We start from the raw sequence: 23,428 nt of genomic DNA, 5'->3' as shown, positions 1-23,428 counted from the left end.
AAAAAAAGTCAACAGAGTGAAAGGGCAACCTATAGACTGAAAGAAAATATTTGCAAAGCATCCATCTGGTAAGAGACTAATGTACAAAATACAGAAGGATCTCCTACAACACAATGACAATAAAACAAATAATACGATTTTAATAGGCAAACATCATATATAGACATTTCTTCAAAAAAGACATACAAATGGTCAACAGGTATATGAAAAGATGCTCAGCATCACTAATCATGAGGGAAATAAAATCAAAACCACAATGAGGTTAACCTTTCATATGTTAAGATGTCTATCATAAAAAATAAAAATAAAGAAGATAACAAGTATTGGTGAGGAAGGAGAATAAATTAGAACCCCCCCTTTTTTTTTTGAGGCAGAGTCTCGCTCTGCCTCCCAGGCTGGAGTGCAGTGGTGCAATCTCGGCTCACGGCAAGCTCCGCCTCCTGGGTTCACTCCATTCTCCTGCCTCAGCCTCCCGAGTAGCTGGGACTACAGGTGCCTGCCACCACGCCCGGCTAATTTTTTTGTATTTTTAGTAGAGACGGGGTTTCACCGTGTTAGTCAGGATGCTCTCGATCTCCTGACCTCATGATCTGCCCGCCTCGGCCTCCCAAAGTGCTGGGATTACAGGCGTGAGCCACTGCGCCTGGCCAGTTAGAACCCTTTTACATTGTTGGTCTGACTGTAAAATGGTGCAGCTACTATGAATAACAGTATAATAATTCCTCAAAATTTAAAAATAGAATTTTTGTATGATCCAACAATATCATTGGGAGTATATAATTGAAGAAGTGAAATGAGGATCTCTAAGAAATGTATTTATTCTCATGCTTGTTGGAGCATTCTTCCCAATAGCCAAGATATGAAAACAACTAAATACCCACCAAAAGATGAAGGGATAAAGAACATGTAGTTTATAAATGCAACAGAATGTTACGTAGCCTTAAAAAAAAGAGGAAATCTTGCCATCTGCAACAACATAGATAAACCTGGAGGGCATTATGCTTAATGAAATAAGCCAGTTACGGAAGGTCAGTACTGCATGATTCCACTTAAATTAGATATCTAAAATAGTCAAAGTCATTAAAACAGAAAGCAGAATGGTGGGTGCCAGGGTTGGAGGTCGGGGAAAATAGGGATTTGTTGTTCAACAGATAACAAACTTTTAGTTATGCAAGATAAAAAAGTTCCAGAGATCTGCTGTGCAATGTTTTGCCTGTAGTTAACAGTATTGTATAGTGCACATAAAGATTTAAGAGGTAGATCGCATGTTAAGTGTTCATACCACAATACAAAAAGTACCCTATCTTCATTTGTAATTTTTTCTTATGGACAATTAAGATAACTTGCTGCTGCTTTCCAGAGTCAGTCTTCCACTGGGGCATTATTGTTGGATTATCTTCTTTTTTTCATACCCCTCTTCGCTCACTCTCCAAAGTTTACTGTGCCTCTGTGTATACGTGGAGGGGATGCTCTTCCATGTTAAAAACTGTCAGTCACGTATTTCTGGTATTGCTCTTATTGTTATTATACGTAATCAAAGAGTTATCTATACTCATGACTTGTCTTTCCTTCCAGGCGACCAATTTCTTAATATCTTGCAACTCATTTTCCCTCATGTTTATTCACTGAAATTCTTTTCTCATGTCATCAGTAACCTCCAAACTACTCAATCCAATCACCTTTTGTGGTTCTTAGCTTTTGTATTGACTTATTAACTTACTATTTCTAAACATTTTATTGTAATATGCCAAGTGCTTCTCTACATTGTTTGTCTGTGTTGAATATCCATTCATTCTTGAAAGTTTTCCTTTCTTCCTGAAGCCTTGTTAAATCTTAATATTTTTACCTAAAAAAATCTTATTATCTATCAAATCTTGCCACTATCTTCTAAATACATACATTTTTCAAGGTTCTTTTCTAATCTTTTTTTTTTTTTTTTGTGCACCATAATCTCTTTCTTATAATACTATCTTATATTTCCAATCCTTAATAATTATCTTTTTGTGTGTAACACCTAGACATAAATCTGATAGCCCCAATCTTGCTTCCCCCACCCTCCCACCCCGAGATGGAATCTTGCTCTGTCGCCCAGGCTGGAGTACAGTAGTGCGATCTCCTCTCACTGCAACCTCCGCCTCCCGGGTTCAAGCGATTCTCCCACCTCAGCCTCCCAAGTAGCTGGGATTACAGGCGCACACCACCAGGCCTGGCTAATTATTGTATTCTTTGTAGAGACAGGGTTTCACCATATTGGCCAGGCTTGTCTCGAACTCTGGACCTCGTGATTCACCCGTCTCGGCCTCAGAAAATGCTGGGATTACTGGCGTGAGCCACTGCGCCCGGCCTCATTCTTGCTTTTTCATTAGGCTCCACATGCTTATTTTTACCTGATAGACATTTTAAACTTCTTTTCTGCTAAAGCCTCAAATCTAAAATGTCTAAAATCAAATGTAATGGCTCTCCTACCTTTTAGGAGGAGAATTTTTCTGCAAGCGTGGTTTTCCATTACACAAAAATCCCTTTGCTTTCCTCTACCTGTTGAGACATGGGTTTTTTTTTTCCTCAAAGGTATAATCTTGTTCCAGGTATCTAAGTATCAACAAGTTCCTGCTTTATGCTCTGAATATTGTGCCCTCCCTCAACTTTTTTTTCTAAATATCTTTTAATTATCAAATAAAATTTATATCATTCGTTACCTCCTCTGGGAAACTTTCACAGATATCTGGTCTTAATTAAATGTTCCCCCTCTGTGTTTCCATTGCATGCTACACAACTCTCTATTCCAGCACTTATAAATCAACACTATGTGAAATTTATTTGTTGGTCTCCCTGAATAGATTATTAAAACTTGTGAGTAAGGATTATGTCTTCTTTATTCTTATATCACCATTTTACTAGGTAGATGTGTGCCACAGATTGATTTTTTTTAAAAAAGAGAGAAAAAAGGAAAATAAAAGAGAAAAAAGTTTCCTTTTTTCTCCAAATCAGGAATTGATGAATTCTATTCTTTTGTAATCATTAACAGTCTAAATTGTGACTTCTTTCCAATTCTTGTTGATACGATAATTATTTTCTGGTTTTTGTTTTTCCCTTACTTGCTTTCAATTTTAAATGCTGCTGCCATAGTTCTTGATCTTAAAGTCCAATTGGTTCTGAATAATTTCAATGGTATCCTAACGGTTTTCTTTGTTTCTTTTCCCTCTCGATTACATTGTCTTCTTCACACTGCCACTAAATCAATTTTTCTAAAGTATTCCTTTAAGAAAATTATTTTTCCAAATCTTTCAGTGGCTTATAATCATCTGGCGATTAAAGGCCTAGCATCTACCATCACTCTGATTTCTTTGTGACCAATCTGTTTGTCCAAGCTCTCATCAAATACTCTAATATATCATCCCCATGTTTCAGTTCAGTGGGCGTCCTTCTTATTTTGAGCCCATATTTTGCACCTTCGCCCACCTCCTATGCTGTTGCCCCTCACTCTGTTATATTCAGATTCTTTTTCCTCATTATTTTTTTTCCATTTCCCCTATTTCAAAACGTTTTTCAACCCTGAGGCATGCAAGAAGGATCTTGTGATTGATATTTTACTGTCTGCTTCTCTTGGAACTCATCTCTCTCCTCAAACAGCTATAGAATTTTACTTTGTGATACTACTCAGGTGGCCCAAGTCTGTCCTTTCTTCTTATCTTTCATGAGTATTGTAGTGACTACTCTACTTGCAAGATCTTTTCTACTGTATATTATAGCCTTTGAGATCAGAGGTTTACATTTCTGTCTTGAACCTATGAGTGTTCAATTCATCTTTGCTTAACATCAGAATACCGGACAGGTTAAAGGCATCAGCAAGTGAATAAAGAATCCATTCTTCTGAAATGACCAGCAGTTCTATACTCACTTTCTAAAATAAAAGCCAGTAGGTGTTCTAAAGAGAAAAAATCGAATCTGTCACCCTTTTCTTTTTTCTTTTTGAAACGGAGTCTTGCTCTGTCGCCCAGGCTGGAGTGCAGTGGTGCCATCTCGGCTCACTGCAAGCTCTGCCTCCCAGGTTCACACCATTCTCCTGCCTCAGCCTCCCAAGTAGCTGGGACTACAGGTGCCCACCACCATGCCCGGCTAATTTTTTTTTTGTATTTTTAGTAGAGACGGAGTTTCACCATGTTAGCCAGGATGGTCTCGATCTCCTGACCTCATGATCCACCCGCCTCAGCCTCCCAAAGTGCTGGGATTACAGGCTTGAGCCACTGCATCCGGCCTCTGTCACCCTATTCAATGATGTTCTAGACTATGTGGGCAGCCAAATTTACATCACCTACTACTCTGTGAGTACTCATTGTGATATGTACTTAACTTTTATTTGCAGAAACTTGTTGCCCTCCTTATTACAAACAATATTTATTTTTACATCCAATTCTCAATCTACGTCCTTTATAATCACTTAAAGAGAGTGAGAGGAACTTCACATACTGAAAGTCTCATGTCTTACAAAATACATCTAGTGGCAAATGGGTCTGCCACTTGTAATACTGAGGAAGCCTTTGGGTACCTTTGAACTTTCAGAGTCAGGCAGTTGCAAGGAATGCCTCGTTTGTTGAGGGTAGTGGCACTGCCTTCCACATCCAGCTGTGGTGGTGCCATATGTGAGGCTGAAGGCCCAGATAGTCAGCCTTTTAAGCTTTTGTGAAAAATGAATTTACAAGTCACCTTCATAATTGCATGGTTAAGAGAATCTCCACCCTAATCACCATCATAAGTCTCAGCTGATGAATTTATTATACACCACCTCAGGTGATAAAACAAAGCCAGAGTTTGTTCACAGTGCAGCACCCATGTAACCTGCTTTCAAACACAATTTCTTGAATTAATGCAGAAGAGCTTTCTTTTAATAAGACAAAAAGATAAGAGCTCTCTCCTTAGCTTAAGAATAAAGCCATAATATATTTTTATAATGTTTAAGAGAAATCTGTTTATTCATTTCAATAACCATTAACTAAAGCCCAACATAAGTGACATTCTGTGCTAGGGTCTAAAGTCATCAAGATAAATGAGATTCAGTCCCCTACCCTTAAGAAATTCAGTGTATGAATGAGAAAACAATAGCTTCAATATCAAGGCTCTGGAAACTGTCCACTAAAATATCCTAACTCTTTTTTCTTTTTTTTTTTACATGCCACACTCTTTCCACTCTCTGGTGTATTGTACTCTTCCCCAGAAGGGTTTTTTTTTTCCTTTTCTTTTAGACAGAATTTTGCTCTTATTGCCCAGACTGGAGTGCAATGGTGCGATCTCTGCTCACTGCAACCTCCGCTTCCCAAGTTCAAGTGATTCTCCTGCCTCAGCCCCTTGAGGAGTTGGGATTACAGGCACCCGCCACCACACCTGGCTAATTTTTTTGTATTTTTAGTAGAGACGGGGTTTCGCCATGTTGGCCAGGCTGGTCTCGAACTCCTGACCTCAGGTGATCCACCTGCCTTGGCCTCCCAAAGTGCTGGGGTTACAGGTGTAAACCACCGAGCCCAACCCCCGGAAGGTTCTTGATCATCCCCTCCATCTGCTAAAACTCTAGGATTTATTAATCCACTTAACAAATATTTATTATGTTTAGTAACTAAACGGGATATAGAGCTGAACAAAACAAGTATGGCTTCCCTCTGTGACAAATTTCATTGTAGCAGGAAGAGACATGTAATGACTTGGCAAGTAAATAAATTATATAATTTTAGAAAGTGCTGTTGACCAAGGAAACTTCTGAGGAGGGTGACATTGGGTCAAAACCTAGATGCTAAAAAGAAGCTGGCCATACACAGATCTGCTTAAGAACCTTCTAGGCAGAAAGAACTAAAAATACAAAGGTATTGAGTGAGAAAGCATGTTGAGTTCTCTGAGGGACAGAAAGAAAGCCAATGGAATGTAAAAGTTGTAAAGACATTACACAAAATGCAAAGGTGTAGGAAATAAATCCTGAGAGTTAAGCAGTAGCGTGTGTATTGACTATGCCAACATTGCTACTGACAAGATATGTGTACCTGGCAGATAGAACAACTGTGCCAATAGGGCACTGTGAAGCTCTGGTTATTAACCCTAAGGACACAACATGTGAAGTTCAGAAAGTATAGGGCAATAAAGACAAATAATAAGAACAGGCAATGGCTGTAGCGTTACATGGAAGCTCCAGAAAAGGAGGACAGACTGACTGAAGGGAAAACAGTGAGAAATGACTCTAAAGCATATAGCAATTACCGCAGAGAGGTGGCTGGACAGGAGGACTGGCTCCAAGGAAATGACAGCTGTGCATTTAGAAGAGCTAGGAAATGCTTGGTTTAATGTTTTGCTCTCGTCGTCTTGACATTCTTAATACTTTTTGATCAAGGAGCCCAAGAATTTCAATTTATGTTGGATCCCACAAATCATGTTACCTGTCCTGCTAGTCAGAGCAAAGTGATCTAAGAAAAATGTAATAAAGATGCATTAGAAACATTTTAATACAAATGTCTAGAAATGATTGAATAAAAAATTAAGTAAAACTGTAAATATACTTTCATATATGGTTGAATTTTCAAAAATTAGTAGGTATCATACACTGAGAAGAGGCAATACAAACCAGAACAGTCATGAGGAGGTCATCTTACCACATGCCAGATGTCAGTATTTAAAGCCAGTCTGCAGTAACTAAGGAAATGGAATTATCACAGGAATAGGCACAAACGCACACAGGTACACACCTAAACATACATACACACCAGAATAGGGCTATGTACATGGATAAATATTTCATATATCTCAGAATTGGCAGTGTAAATCCATGGGGAAAAGGTAGACTGCTCAAAAACTGGAAAGTAAGTTACCTAACAGGCGTTAGCAAACCTATTTCTATTTCACACTACACCAGAAAAAAGAAAAAAAAAATCTATCTGGGTGGAATAAAGTCCAAATGTAAAAGTACAGCTTTTACATGTTAAGGAAAATATAGGTGACTGTTTTTAAGATCTCTGGTCAAGTTTGGATGTATGTGTTAAAAGATAAATATGAATTAAAAATTGTCAAATTTGGCAGCACTAAAATTAAAAAACCTCTTTAAAATCACTTTAAAATGAGATGATGAGCTACTGAGTTTTCAGTATGTATAATAAGATAAAATCGTTGTTTCCAGAATATATACAGATTTCCTTTAAATAAACATTTCAACAAACAAAAAGCTTAAGATTATAAATTCTCATTCATAGAATAGGAAACAAAAATATTCAATAACTCTAAGATGTTAGTAACCTCATTAGCAATAAGCCACCAATATAGATAACCAAAACTTGTATTTGCACTCAAAATTGATTTACAGAATGATGTACAGTGTTATACTCATAAAGTTTTTAAAAAGCTTAAAAAATTTTAACATTAAAATTGTGCTTCTGTGTATCAATTAAATGTACACATTATATGTAGCAAACATGTGAAATATGCCTGTGAGATTCTCATCAAATTCATTTTTAGTCATTAAACAAACCTTTCAAGTACTAACAATGTGAAGGGCACTGAGATTCTTCAGGGCATACAATGATGAAAGCACTCACATCCTGCCCTGAAGGCACACATGATCTTGTAGGAGAAATAGAGCATGCACACAAATCACTAAAGCACACCCGAGACACTGGGAAACTCTGGAAACACAGAGATAAAATGCTGCATGATCTACAATTGATTAGTTGAGTAAGTTAATTCCTCTCTTCCAAAATTCATTTTCACTAAAACGTGGGAAAAAGTCAGATTCTATCAATACTGTAAACATACCAATGCAATTAACATTTGGGCAGTGGGGTTTGAGTGCCAAAAGACTTTGAGAGAAGTAGATGGGATGTGCAGGATAGCCTGGGCAAGAATATGCATCTGTTAATGGTTTGCAATGCCTCAGACTTTACATTATTTATGAAAATAATTCTTTTGATACATTAATATATAAATAATATTTAAATATAATACTGATAAAATGTATAATATTCACAACATTACTACAAGGTGGATATTATTTTATCCAGTTTACTGAGAGAGAAATGTAATCTTTGCATGGATAAGTTAGCCAAGGTCATGGGCTCAATGAGCAGCAGATCTAAGATCCAAATCCCAAGACTAGCCGACTCTAAGGTCTATGGCCATTCTTGGAATAATGTCTTCTAAGGAATTATATTATTTCGCATCTGGATATTTTTATGTATATTTTTAAAACTGAACATTTTAAAAAAGTGAAGTGTTTTAAGTGACTTCCATCAGCAATTCTTAAAAGAGTGAAATTATCTAGACACTGTGAAACAGAATTTACTTATGTGGAATCTAAGTTGAACTTATAGAAGCAGAACAGAATAGTGGTTGCCAGGAGCTGGGGGTGGGTGAGTGAGGAGAGGCTAATCAAAGGGTATGGACTTTCAACTGTAAGATAATTAAGTTCTGTGGATCTAATGTATAGTGTAGTGAAATACTATACTATAGGTAATGATATTCCATTATTTCCTTTAAATTTATAAGAGAGATACTGTGTCCTCACCCCAACCCCCCCCACACACACACTCAAGGGGTAACTATGGGTGGTGATTGATGTGTTGATTAATTTGACTGCAGTAATCAGTATATAATGTAGACAAATATAAAATCACCTTATGTACCTTAAATATACACAATTTTTATTTTTCAATTAAATATCTTAACATTTTAAAAACTAGAAACTAAAAATAAATAAAAAATGGATTGTTTTAAGTAACTTCTATCAGTGAGTCTCAATACATGTTTTCTGAATCTTTGGTGTCTCAAGCGAAGTGTCCATGTATATCATGTATATTCTTCAGGTTGAATTCTACGATTCACACTTATCAGAAGATAGTATTTACAATATGTAGCATGTAATATTTAGTAACTCTCACCCACACTAATGGTAAAGCATAGTGTCATGGAAAATATTTGTTTACTCTCAATTTTGATTCAGTAATTGTGTGCTTTTAGAAATTTTCATTGCCATTTAAAAAATGAAAAAAATTAGAAGATTTTATTGTTTGTTAGATATGTATTTGTTTAATAAATATTTATTAGATGTTATCATTGTGCTATATCCAATTCTAGGTACTATGGTTACAGCAAAAACTTAGGGCTTCACAGAGCTTTCACTCCAGTGGGGGAAGAGAGTGGGAAAAAATATAAAAATTCTGATAGGGATATTTGCTATGGAGAAAAACAAGCAAATAAGAGAATGGCCAGGGACTGGGAGAGAGGGTGTTCAGGAAATGGATGGAATTTGATCCTAAGGCAAGTAAAATTGCAGGTTCGGATGATATGACTAATTGAAAGACATTTCTCTCTGACTTGGCATTTCTGTGATCAGCTAAGCTGCTTGCTTTGCTCCATTCGTACTCAGGTTAATTGGTTGGGAGAGATTCTTGACAGAAATCGGCTGTGAATGTTTGCATTCATTTATTACTCTTATTTTCAAGAGGAAAATGAGGATTATACTCCTTAGATAAAAGGTTGAACAAAGCAAGTTTTTATCTTCTGCAGAGGGGTAGTTAGTCTTGCTCTAGGTTTGACAGAGATTTGGAAAGCATTTTGTGGATAATGTGGAAAGTAGGTTCAGATCTGCCCTCAGAACCCAGGTTTCTCAGCTGAAAAACTCAGAGTCTCTTTTCTCTGAGACACGATGTATTATTTCATGAAGGTCACTGTAATTCTTTTCTACCTCCTGGAGAAAATTCTTGACATCAACTTGAAGGTGCTCTTATAAAGAGACTCGATACAGAAACATTCATTTCTTTTCAACGTGTTTAATTCCTTACTCTGACACTGGCTAGTTACATGACCTTGGGCAAATTGCTTTCTCTCACAAAACTTCTGATTCTCCCAGACAAGTTCCCTTTTCTTCATCACTCAAACAAGTCTTGAAATCTCATCTCCTGTAGGAAGCAATTCCAATAAATTAGAGAAAAAATGATTAATTCCAATATGCCACTTCCATTGTGCTTTTCTTCTATTCCTACATATCTACTAAACGCACTTATTTCCACTGTTTACAGCTAGTAAAAAGATACTCTATTTTCATTTTATTGTTTATTTAAAATTATTTGTTTATGTTGTCATCCCATGTGCATACTATAGGGGGAAAAAGTAGTATCTTTTCCTCACCCATCTCAAGGTTCATGCTTCTACCCTACGGCGATGGCAGATTAAAAAAAGAAAAGCATGGCAAATTTATTTCATGGAAATTATACATGACCCGAGTCTTCAGAAATAAAAATGCAAAGACCCAGGGAAAGCTGTGTATTTTTTATGGACAGTCCTGAAGAAGTATGATTGGAGGACAAAAGGCTATGTGTGTTCTTATGGTAATAAACTGGGGGAACGCATCCAGATTCTTTTTTCAGATTCTTCTTGGCCTCTGGATATACACGGAATCCTTTTGGAATGAGGGTTGTATAACCTACTTTCAAAGGAGATAGGTCAGAGAATTTTTTTACAACCTTGTTTCAGGGAAGAAAGGCAGGAAAAATTCAGAGAGTAACTGAGGTTACTCCAAGGTGCCATAATCGGGGTAGCATGTTCTGAGCCCTGACAATACTTACATATTTTGTAGATAATATTCCAAATTAATTGAGTTATATGTTCATGTTTCAGACTCACTGAAAACTGTTTTTACCCTGTACCATCGAATTCTGCTCAACAACAGAGATTTGTTCAGGAGTAACCCTTCAGATGGCACCTTGGTTGCCAGAGAAATGGCCTAACATAGGGATATGTCTGAACAGAGGGGCTCAATATGGCTTTTATATCTGGTTTCCTGTGTCTTAAGCTCAGTGTCTGACACTTTAAGAGTGCTCGGTATTTACTGGTCAGATGATTTGTGGCAGAATGAATGGCAGCATTGCCTAAGAGTATCAGGACATTGGTCCTGGAATCTAAAGTTTCTGCAAAATTCAGTCACGGCTTTGTCAAACTGTCTCTGGAGGGAATGGGGGGTGATGGGACAAGAAATTGTGGGAATCTGGTTTACTTTCATTTCTGAAACTATTGAGTTGCATGATTTTGGCAAAACACTTACCCTCCTTGACCCTTAGGTATCTACTCTGTCTCTCTCTCTCTCTCTCTCTCTCTCTCTCTCTCTCTCTCTCCTCCCTCCCTCTCTTTCTCTCTTTCTCTTCCTCCCTCCCTCTCTCCATTTAATATATATGAACTGAATGAGTGACTTCTAGGTATAATATCGTAGAGTTCATGATTGTATCGACAATCCAGCTAACCCCCCGCTTGTAACCCCACTCACCACTTCAGATAAACCACACTTTTCCTAGGGACTGTATTTAAAGTAGGCAATGCTGTGATCAGAGTTCATGTCTGGGTGACTATAATCATTTCCAATAGCAAGATGGGATAACGGTTATGCTTCCAACTGTACCAAGGAAAGAGGTGTTTGCTGAGCACTGGAATCCCCAGTGCGGCAGGGAAGTAACATAAGAACTTAAACCGATGTAGGCTTGAGACAACATGAGCTTGATGCCCAGCAGGTAACTGTATCCTTTATTTGTCAAATAATGTCAAAAAGAGCTATATACATAGAAATGTGCTAGAAAATACTAATACGTATAGCGCTGCTATTGCAGCTGAATATAATCTGCCTCACACTCAAAACATTGCAAAAATTAATGAGTGCAAAATGCTTTTGGGAAGAGAATGAACCTTCCTGAGCTCTGTCTAGGCCAGTGAAATGGGCTGACACTAAATAACCCAAAGGCTCCCTAAGCAGGGTGCCATGAATATTACCATATGTATTACATTGCATTAACATCATGAGTGATTAAATTAGCTATCACCTAAACAGGACAATGGCTAAATCATCCTTACCAGGCAGAGCAGAAAATTGCACACAGCTTTTGGGTATGGGGCAGTGAATAAGATCATAGCACTTCAGTGTCAACTAGGCAGAGTCAGCACTAAACGAAAATTGTTCAGTTCACAAGATACCCTGGCTATTTTCCAGGGAATGCTTCCCCTGCAATTAAACATTAAGAGGGCATCAGTATACCCCATACTAACTCAGGGCTGTGGCGTTTACTTATCCATTTTGAGAACACATATAGAAAGAGAGAACACTATTACCACACGTGGACATATGGGCAACATCCCAGCTGAATAATAAACTCCAGTCTATTTTTTCCTTTACATTGCAAATCTCCATATTTGAGGGTCTTCCTGCAGCTAACAAAAGAGAGTACAGAGAGAGGTGACAACAAGCTAGTGCTGTCTTGAACATCATTTATGGGGATTATGGTATGACTTTTTAGGATAGCACCACAAATCATTATACTGGCTATTCATTAGAGGAAAGAAAACTTCTGTGAGAACCAAGACATAGCACATTGTAATCTCAAGAGCTCCTTCTTGGTCAATGGCATGTACTAATCATTGCCAGGGGAAAATCATGTTTTTATTTTTTTGCTCGAATAATAAAGAACTCCTGAGCCACTCTAAGGGTGTCAAAAGCTCACTATGTGGTCTCTTGTCCTCTTTGGCCACTGGGTTGCTCCCATGTACTTCTGTGATTTTGAAGTTACCCTTACCTTCTCATACTTGAATTCTTTCCTCTGTCTCTCTTCTGTTAACCAGAAGCTTTGTGCGAGCCATTGCTGCAACTTCAGTGAATAGTGTTCTTATGAATAACACTGCATTTTTCTGAAGGCCTCCGAAACAAAACAGCTGGTTGGTTTAACAACCGCCCTTTCCAAGATTTTTCTGCATGATTAGAAATATAAGCATACTGCTTAGAATCTGGGGACTCTCTCCCTTCCTTTAGAAAACAGAACAACAACAACAACGAAGGCTGTTATTTTGCTGCTTGCAGGAAAGAAATAGCTGCTTGATAAGAAATAAGTACAAATTGTGAAACTACTTCTCCAAGTCTGTCCATGTTTCAGATTCATGGCCCACAGTCCCAAGCTACATCTCCATTGACAGGTTTCTCCTTTTAATACATTCTAGTGGGAATTTGGCCAATAGGACATGGTTACAACAGCTTGGAAATCACAGTTTTTTATCTTGTACGGGTGAAGAACAAATTCTTAAAGATGGAAAAGTTAAACACCGAGTCACTAATAGAGATGGCGAATGCTCAGAATGACTTTCTATATTATGAGAATTTCTAAATACTGTTTTACAATGTGACTTTTATGAAACTTTTGTTACTGTACCTGCTCTGTTTTTGTTTTTTAGCAAGAGCGATAATTTCCTGGGAACTCCATCTAGCAAATAAATAGTCTTTTTGGGAAAAATAATATATCAAATTGTTCTGTTTCATCAATAAGTTATAAATAAGATTCCCTTGGATGGAAAATAAATTGGAATTTGTTTTATTTTATAAAATACTTATTTGAATCACAAATTTTCTCCCTCCCCCCATGGAGATTTCATCAACTGAAGTCTGGTTTCATGGGTGTGCTACCGATACAGTCAAATAGGACTCCAAACTAAATATGGCTCATATTTGGGATTTAATGCTTTGAAGTTTCCATTTTGAAATTCTTCATAAGGTTACCTTTACATTTATGCTTTATAAGTAGAGTCCAGTGGAGGAAAGAAACATGTGCTGGGTTCTTGGAATCTCAGCAAATAGGTGGTCCAGCTCACACCATGTATGTTTTTCTGCAACAGGTTCTCTAAGGCCCATCCTTGCTCTCTGGTGCCCCAGTCTGGCCTTGCCGCCCCCTTCTCATTGCCACCTACTGACTAAGGCTGCCAAATGCCTCTGTGGGGATCTGAGAGTGGGCACAAGGAACACTGAGGTTACACACTCTCCTGGAGTCACCAGGCAGGGCAAGGCAACAGCCATTTCTCCCCTGCAGTGGTAGCACCTGGACATATTTTTCCAGCCACTTGCCCAGGAGAGGAGACAGCAGAAGAGTGTGGAAAGGGGAGATTAACTTTATTACCTCCTGCAAGGTCTGTGCATTTTCTTTTTATACTGAGTGGGGCAGTAGACAACCCTGTCTCAACTCCTGTAATTCTAAAAACTGTCACTCATGACTTTCTTAATAGTAAATCTAAAGGTTTTATTGATCGGTTATATAAAAATTTGCTGAAACGAAAAAAATTGCTTCTAAAATAATTTCAACTATGATCTTCACTTTTAAAGCCCCCTGCAGAGGTTGAGGGAGAAAAGGCACAGAGCTGGTTGGTGACTCTTTTAGTCAGATTCTTTGGGTTGCAAGCAAGAGAAAATCACGAACACTCCCTCGAGGAAAAGTGAGTCTGTTATAAGGCGTGAACAGTGAATGCCATCAGCAGCAAGCACCTCAGGTGACTGCTTCTCACTCCATTTCTGTCGAGAGCTTACAGTCTCCCCAGGACGTCTCTGCTTCTTTCTACGTATCACCTTCCTCATCGCTTTGATTTGTATATGGCTCACCACCGTCTGTCATAGGTTTCAACTTCTGCATTGCAACTTTATAAAGTCAGTTCCCGCTGCTAACTACCTCATTACCTGGATATTTCTCACCGGCTCTTCTTTCATGCTAGGACACATCATTACTGTCAGGCCCCGACTACAAATTGTCTATTCCTTGGTCAGATCCTTAACTCAGTTACCTCAGCTATGGACAGGGTGTTGTGTAGGAAAACGGGTCTCCTTCTTCATGGAGGGCTGTGGACAGGGCAGGCCCTTTAATGGACACCTACTGCAACAGCACATTCTTTCTCTGCTCCTGAATTGATCCCGTCACTTTTATTCCCGATTTCAAGGCCCCATCATGCCAGTGGTTCAGTGAGGCACAAAATTATGTTCATACTCTTTTCTTTCCCTCATGCATCACTTCTATTGGCTGTACCTCCTCAATTTTTCTTTTCGTATTCTGTGATTGGCTTCAGAATAAAATCCAGTGTCTTTAGTATGGCATGAAGACCTTCCTGGCATGGTTCCTGACTGGTCTCCAGTCTATTCTCTGTCACTCTCTGTTTCCCACCCGCCAGCATTGCTATTAAACTACTTGCAGTTCTGTAGAAGAGCCGCCGTCTTTCTCATCTTTATGACTTCCCACATCCTGCTGTTCTTCCATAACACAAGCACAAGGCATTTGCCTTCCTCAGAGCACCGATCACGCACTTATCACAAGGCATTGCTGCTGTTTCTTTAAGTGGTTTCCCAGTAAGTTGTGAGCTTATTGAGGACACACACCATGTTTCAGTTTTCTGTATCTCTTATATCAAGCAGAGAGCAGAATATATGGTATATGTTAATTAAATACATATTACCATATGTCCCATATCTTAAAAATTTCAGTGACCCTCACGTTGCTCTCAGTATAAAGCACACACTCTTAAGCAACTCTCCCATATCATCTTTTCGTTACTCTTCCATTTTATATTCCAACAATACGGAAACACTTTTGCTTAGTCATTTTCTCATGCTAATTTGTGTCTCTTTGCTTTTATAACTGATGTTCCTTATGTCCAGAATACCTTTCTCCAAAGTTTCTGCACAAGAAATTCCTACTTATTCCTAAGTGTTTACCTCAAGCATCGGCTATATTGGGAAATCACCGTGCTCTCTTTTATTTCCCTCTCTTCTCGTAATTTTAGACTCGTTCCTCTTTAGCATGTTATAAAATTTCTTCTCTCTGGTATTGTACTTTTATAAAAGTATACCTGTTGCTTTTATTGTCTTTCTCTTTAGAGAAAGGAGACCAGGGGGAAAAAAAAAAAAAAAAAAAAAAAGCTGGGCGCGGTGACTCACGCCTGTAATCCCAACACTTTGGGAGGCTGAGGCGGGTGGATCACGAGGTCAGGAGTTCGAGACCATCCTGGATTACATGGTGAAACCCATCTCTACTAAAAATACAAAAAACTAGCCAAGTGTGGTGGCGGGCGCCTGTAGTCCCAGCTACTTGGGAGGCTGAGGCAGGAGAATGGCCTGAACCCAGGAGGCGGAGGTTGCAGTGAGCCGAGATCGCGCCACTGCACTCCAGCCTGGGTGACAGAGGGAGACTCTGTTTCAAAAAAAAAAAAAAAAGGACACAGGTCCTTCTTTCATCATCAATATATAATGAGACACATTTAGAGATAGAACATAATCAACATAGACCTAAGGACTAGGTCTCTTCTGGCTTATCCAAATGATTTTCCCTTTCATAATGCCACTGTCTGTAAAAATAGTTGCCTTCAAGATAAATGATATAGTTATTCCAATAATGCAATGTTATTTTTTTTTTTTTTTTTGAGATGGAGTCTCGCTGTGTCACCCAGGCTGGAGTGCAGTGGCGCGATCTCGGCTCACTGCAAGCTATTGCACAATGCATTATTAGTTCTGTATAAGATAAGAAACACATTAAGATGCCTTAAGAAAGACAGCAACCATATAGCTTAAGTAAAATTAAAATGTATTGCTGTCCAACATAACATCCTAGAAATGATTGGTCTAGGTTGTAAAATGGTTCTGCTCCATGAAGTAATTCAGATACAACATAAAAATCAACTTACTTCTGTCTTGATTCTTATGTTGCTATTGGCTACATAGTTGCAGCTGGGTTGCCACTACCAACACTTGAAAACCTGTAGGAAAGGGCAAGAGGGATGTAGAAAAAAATATTTCCTTTAATCTTGTGAAGTAGGAATGTTATACCTGCTCACATTTCATTAGAAAGACATCTAGCTACAAAGAAGACTAGAAAATACAGAAAATGCAGTCTCAAGCTGAGTGGCCATGTACCCAGCTAATAATGTATTATTATGGAAGCAGTAGGAAACCAATTTTAAAGGACAAATAGCAATTTGAGTAAATTTCTGTTTTGAAATTATTTATATAGCCCAAAGCAAGTTATTATGAAAGTCAATTGGATTTCAAGAACAAATACAGTGTAGTGTTTATGAGTATAGGTTCTAGAGGCAGATCAAACAGCTCCAGTCATTTCTGGGTGTGTGACTTTGACAAGTCATTTAACTTTTCTGTGTTTCTATAAAATGGGTATAACAGTAATATTGACTTTCTACACTGGCTGTAAATAAGTTAGTAAAGAAGAAAAGCTTAAGAGGTGTCTGGCTTAGAGTGAGCACAATTTAGGTGATAGCAATTATTGTATCTATTTCTACAGGTGCTAAATAAATATTTTTGAATGAATAAACAACCTAATTGATAACTCCATGTATTAAATGACTCTGGGAATTTATATTTTGGGATGTCTTATGTTCACTTCTGCATTCTCAATTATTACTTCTTTCTACTATCACAGTATCACACTATAGAAGCCTTCCATTTCTAATTAACTGTTTATAGTAACTATGGATTTCTATCAAATAATTAAACTTACTAAGGCTGTGTGATTAGGTTCTGGCAGACAATCTAAGGGACACTTTTATGACACAAAGTTAGCACAGTTTTAGTGCATAGTTTTTAAGAATCTATTTTTGTTAAGAACATTTTTAGTTTATTTTCTCTGCTTATACATAGTGTTGGCAAATATCTTCAGAAAAGTGAGTCATGGTTTGTTATACACATGTAGGTAATTATCAAAATCTCAACATAGGCTTGAATTTTGAAGTATAAAGAGTTTCCAAGAAACAAGTATCACCACATATTGAAGAGAGTGGAAATTTATTTTACTTTCTGAAGAAAATCAGGCAAAGCAAACAGAAATCTCATTCGAATTTATTGGTAACAATATTTATGAGGAAGTCATCCTTGGGTCTACAGGTTTCCAGAAATTAGGGAATCTCAAAGTCAACATGGGGTATGTACTAAGGGGTATCTCTTTGAAGTCACTTGCACGGATACTGCCTAAGGAAGAAGAATATTTCTCCCTCTAAGACTTTTAAAATCTCATATTCTGTATTCTGGCCTGCACTAGTCCAATGTTTATTCCTAGTCTGTTTTCTTGCAATTGCAAAGCAAAACTGTTATATTGGCACTGCTAGGGGAAAAAAGGGAGTTTTAGTAGCAGCTTACATTGAAGTGCAAAGGAGTGTGTGTGTGGGAAAGTGTGTGTGTGTAAGGAGTCTCATGTTATAGTTATCTGCCCACCATCTTCTCAGACACCTCAGCATGCAGAAATCCTGGTAATTGATCTTGAAAAAGTATATGACAGTTGGTTAATGAGAGTGTCAGTATTTTTGTTTGTTTTTTTTCTGAGACAGAGTCTAGCTCTGTCACTTAGGCTGGAGTACAATAGTGCGATCTCTGCTCACTGCAAACTCCACCTCCCGGGTTCAAGCGATTCTCCCACCTCAGCCTCCCGAGTAGCTGAGATTACAAGTGCCCACCACTATGCCCAGCTGATTTTTGTAATTTTAGTAGAGACGGGGTTTCACCATGTTGGCCAGGCCGTTCTCGAACTCCTGACCTCGTGATCCGCCCACCTCGGCCTCCCAAAGTCCTGAAATTACAAGCGTTAGCAACCGCGCCCGGCCCTTAAGAGTAGGAGTTGTCTTAATTGCTGCTTTCTCAAAATTCTGAGATAACTGTAAATAAAAAGCAATATCCCTGTTTGGATAAGGTAAAACAAGGTGTTCGAATTTCCTTTAGTGGACGTCAGTATATCCAAGAGTGAAGATACTAAGCATTTTGGGATAAAATAATGATGAAACTGCCTATCATCTTTATGTCATCCATTTCACTCCATCAGAAAAAACAACAAAACACCTCCAGTAGTTGCAATGCAGCCACTTCTTTAGATGACAACTGAATTCTGCACTTGATCTTAGCCAAAAGGTATAGATGACAATCGAATTGTAAATATTCATCACACATAGGAAGGAGTCTAGAGATTTAAGGATACCAAATTTCTAATTTGATTTCTACGTTTGGCTAAATATCCTTTAGCGAAGAACCAGTGGGAGCTATCTTTTATTATGTAATAAGATCTTTGAATTGGGCGATTAACAAGATAATGATTACAAAAGATATTCAGAAGTCTTAATACTGAAAGTCTTCTTTGTATCTGCCTGAAGAGCACAGATTTTTTGTTCCTCGGTCCACTTCACAGATTTTCTGCCCTGGCCTTTCTACAATGGGAAGACATTCCCTTCCTTCTCTGAATATTGCTGTTGTATGGTAGAGACACAGAGCTGTTCATTCATAAGATCAAAACTGAAGCGAGGAGACAAAAATAAGGCGAGTATTAATAGTACACAAAACAAAAGGTGAGCGCAGCATTCCTCGGCAATACTTGTCCTGTATGGATAAAATCTGAGGGTTTTTTTTTTACGGCTATTATAAATGACGAAAGAAAGAAGACATGGTCCTTGTCCTCTCCTCTTCTTGCCCCACACCCTGTCACCTGCCATGCACTGTATTTCTTCACATATGAATGTTAGTGAACCACTTAAAACTATAAACAGAGATAGCCAGTGGATTAAGAAAACAAATACAATTTGAGTCACAAGCAATATTTTCCTTTTCATAGGGTGTTAACGTAAGACAGTTCTTGTTGTATTCGGTTTCTTGTACTTTCTGAAAAAATCTTTCTGACAAAAAGAAATGTAAATGAAATCCATAAACAACAGGAAAAAAATCTAACTTTTATGTACTATACCCAAATTTCACTTAACAAAGCTCTATATAAAGTAATTGATTACTGTATGTATCACTGAGATGTGTATATGTGTGTGTGTGTATATATACATATATATATATATATATATAAATCACTTTCTCTTTACCTTCTCTATAACTATCTCTTTGTATTCACAGCCAGTCAATGTGAACTGTGCATATTACAAACACCTTCAGCCGCTTAGTGTGGCACACACTGGAGTGTGAGTTGCAGTGATTGTTGTTTATTCTGCTATGAGCTTTAATTTGCCATTTATTTTGTGTTCTCACTGTCAGTTTTGGATCCGTGTAAGGCATGCCAGTGATGGTGATGCATGTTCCAAAAGAAATAAAGGGAAAGTACCATGCAAGCTTCAGGCTTGAAGCAACTTCAAGGAGCAGGTCAAATGAATCAGACGGTAAAGCAGATTGAGAAGTTAAGGGTGAACGTTATGAAGAACAGCATAAAAATCTCTATGGAGTGGGAGGACTGAGCCTCAATTATAGGAGCTGGCATGGAAGAAACTAAGGCCTGAGGATGGTCAAACCCTCAAAGACTATGAGGACAATAGTCATTACTGTTATAAAATACAAGAATGAAAATCCGTAAGAATTTTACTCTATGACCTGTATTGTACTCATTCACTCAATATGTTCCTGCATTGATCTGCTTAGGCTGCCATAACAAAATACCATACACTAGGTAGCTTAAACAATAGATATTTATTTCCTCACAGTCCTGGAGGCTAGAAATCTTAGGTCAGAGTGCAGGCATAGTTTAGTTCTGATGAGAGTCCTTTTCCTGACTTATAGACAGTCACCTTCTAGCTGCGTTCTCACACAGTGGAGAGAAAGGCTGAGCTCCCTGGTGTCTCTTCTTATAAGGAGACTATTCCTATCAGGACCCCATTCTTATGGCCTTATTCAACCTGAATTACTTCCTTCCTCCCAATACAGTCACAGTAAAAATTAGAGCATCGATATATGAACCTCAAGGGGACACAGTTCAGTCCATAGCTGTTCTTTTTCTGGAAATGTTTCCATACTCTCCGACAGTGGTCTTGCATCTATGTGCAACTGTACCGGCAGAATCTTTACTTTATAATAACTGGACTAGCATGAATACGGTAAGCAGAACCAAAATCCAAACTGACCTTTCTTAACTAAATGTTTGGTCGAGTCTTTTTTCACATTTCATTTCTCTGAAACTGACTCTTCTCTTTTCTTCCATCTTTTAAGGTCCTTTGTAATATATTAGACCCAGCTGGATAAATGAGGCAAACTCTTATTTTAAAGTCACCTGATTACAGGCCTTGATTTCATCTAAAACCTTAATTCCACCTTGCCATATAACACAACATCTTCACATGTACCACAGAATATAATGTGGACATCTTTGGTGGACCATTAATTTGCCTCCCACAATAGTCATATGATTATATCAGAACACTTCATTTCTTGTACCTGTAATATAACAAGAACAAGTAAATAAAATCATTAAGTTTGGAACCTGGTTTGACTTACTATTATTCTCCTCGGCATTTTAACTTCTGGCTTCCTAAAAATGGGCCTTTTTCGAATTAAATGATACTCAAACCAGATTCTGATGCAAAGTGCATTTAGTCAATGGCACACAATTCAATTGTCCTCCAATTCTCTTTAGCATTCAGTCAGCTGACATTTGCAAATTTTGAAACATTTTAATAAAGAGACTAACACAAACTTTGGGATATGGAATATACTGAATTTGAAATTAAGGTTCAGCATATTCCAATTTCAAACTGTGAAATGTTTTGAAGAGGGAGTACGTATTAGCAAAGAAATTGCCATATTTAATGTGGATTTTGAAATACGAACTTTTTTCTATTACTGTAAGTACACAATTGGCTGTTAAAAATAATTAATATTCCAATTATATTTTGTACAGAAAGAATATAAAACTATTGTAATGTTACTTTCATGATCTTAGAAAATGCTTACATTTGTGTTACTTCATATAACAATACCCTTTTTCAAATAATATACAAACATATATATTTATTTTAAATGTCATATTTACTAAATCCTTATTATATGCAATGTTTAGAAGGACACAAAATTGTACAGTATATTGACCCTCTAGAATTTACAGATGTAGTAGAGGAGAGAATTTAAATATATATATATATATATATATATATATATATATATGTAAGATATTACCTTTTATAACCTTATGTTTTCTTTTAATGCAATTAACATAAACACATTTTTTCCATTTTTAATTTTTAAGATCAAACTACAATTTTGAATTAATGTAATTCAGTTAATTTTACCAAAGGTCTTTTGGGAGAATGTGACAAACAAGCTCTGTGATTTTGCCTTAAAGAACTCTGTGTTCTTCAGTTGAACGAGCATAGCTGTTTTGTTCCTTTAGCTTCTGAACACATATTCTCGCAGTAATCAAAAGTGAGGGTAAAAACAATTAAAGTACCAAAAGGGTCAGTACCTGCCTCCACACACACACACACACATACACACACACACACACATACACACACACACACACACGCACACACCTTATTATATTCATGGATCATGTATTAAAATTACAAAAAAAGAAAAAAACTGTGTTGTACAAATATTTCATGCTTAGTCCTGGCATATAAAATTAAAATAGATACTTGATAAATTAATAAATAATGAACAAATTACAGCCATACCTCATCTTATTGCACTTTATTGTGTCACATATATTTCATATTTTACAAATCGAAGGTCTTGTGGGAACCCCACAACAAGCACGTCTATTGGCATAACTTTTCCAACGGCAGATACTCCATTTCTCTGTGTCACATTTTAGTAATATTGCAATATTTCAAGCATTTTCATAATAATTATGTCTGTTACAGTGATCTATGGCCAAAGATCTTTGATGTTAATATTGCCATTTTTGGGAGGGTTGCTGTGAATTACACCCATATAAGATGGCAAACTTAATAAAGGTTTATGTTCTGGCAATTAAACTGACTGACTGTTGCCAAGTCTCTCCCATTCTCCTAAGGTTTCCCTATTCCGTGAGACACAATATTGAAATTAGGCCAGTTAATAACCCTACAGTGTCCTGTAAGCATTCAAGTGAAAAAAAAGAGTTCCACATCTTTTACTTTAAATCAAAAGCTGAAAATGATTAAGCTTAGTGAGGAAGGCAGGTCAAAAGCCTAGATCAGCTGAAATTTAGGCCACTTGCTCCAGTTAACTAAGTTGTGACTAGAAAGGAAAAGTTCTTGAAGGAAATTAAAAGTGTTACTCCAGTGAACACACAAATAATACAAGAGCAAAAGGTCTTATTGTTGATATGTAGGAATTTTGAATGGTCTGGATGGAAGATCCAGGCAGCCACAACATTCCTTTAACAGACGCCTAGTACAGAGCAAAGCCTTAACTCTCTTCAACTCTATGAAGCCTGAGAGAAGTGAGGAAGCTACAGAAGTGAAGTTAGAAGCTATCAGAGGTTGGCTCTTGAGGTTTGAGAAAAGAAGCCATTTCAATAACATAATAGTACCAGGGGAAGTAGCAAGTGTTAATGTAGAAATGTAGAAGCAGTAGCAAGTTATCCAGAAGGTCTAACTAAAATAGTTGATGAAGGTGGCAGGTGGATACATTAAATAACAGCATTCCCTTCTCCCCTCCTCTCCCCTCTCCTCCCCTCCCCTCCCCTCCTCTCCACTCCCTACCCTTTCCCTCTCCCCTTCCCTCCCCTCACCCTCCCTTCCTTCCCTACCCCTTCCCTCTCCCCTCCTGTCATCCTCCTCTCCTTTCTTCCTCCTCCTTTCTTCTTTCTTCTTCCCTCTTCCCCCTTCCTCCTCCTCCTCCTCCTCCTTCTCTCTCTTTCTCTCTCTCCTCTCTCCCCCTTTT

The 23,428-nt window shown here is 37.7% G+C and overlaps 1 long non-coding RNA gene across 4 annotated transcripts in view; it reads right to left on the bottom strand.

Annotated features, from left to right (window-relative positions):
- Positions 1-23,428, bottom strand: part of LOC114676434 (uncharacterized) — a 587,559-nt gene that overhangs the window by 199,538 nt on the left and 364,593 nt on the right. For all 4 annotated transcript variants that reach the window (XR_013414573.1, XR_013414574.1, XR_013414572.1 and 1 more), the window contains one exon: positions 16,486-16,557. This is a non-coding gene — a long non-coding RNA (uncharacterized LOC114676434). The remainder of the gene's footprint in view (positions 1-16,485; positions 16,558-23,428) is intronic.

The sequence above is a fragment of the Macaca mulatta genome, chromosome 2 (assembly GCF_049350105.2).
Source record: "Macaca mulatta isolate MMU2019108-1 chromosome 2, T2T-MMU8v2.0, whole genome shotgun sequence".
Taxonomy (NCBI): Eukaryota; Metazoa; Chordata; class Mammalia; order Primates; family Cercopithecidae; genus Macaca; species Macaca mulatta.
Note: the sequence above shows the minus strand (reverse complement) of the source record. Positions and strands in the feature narration are given on the sequence as shown.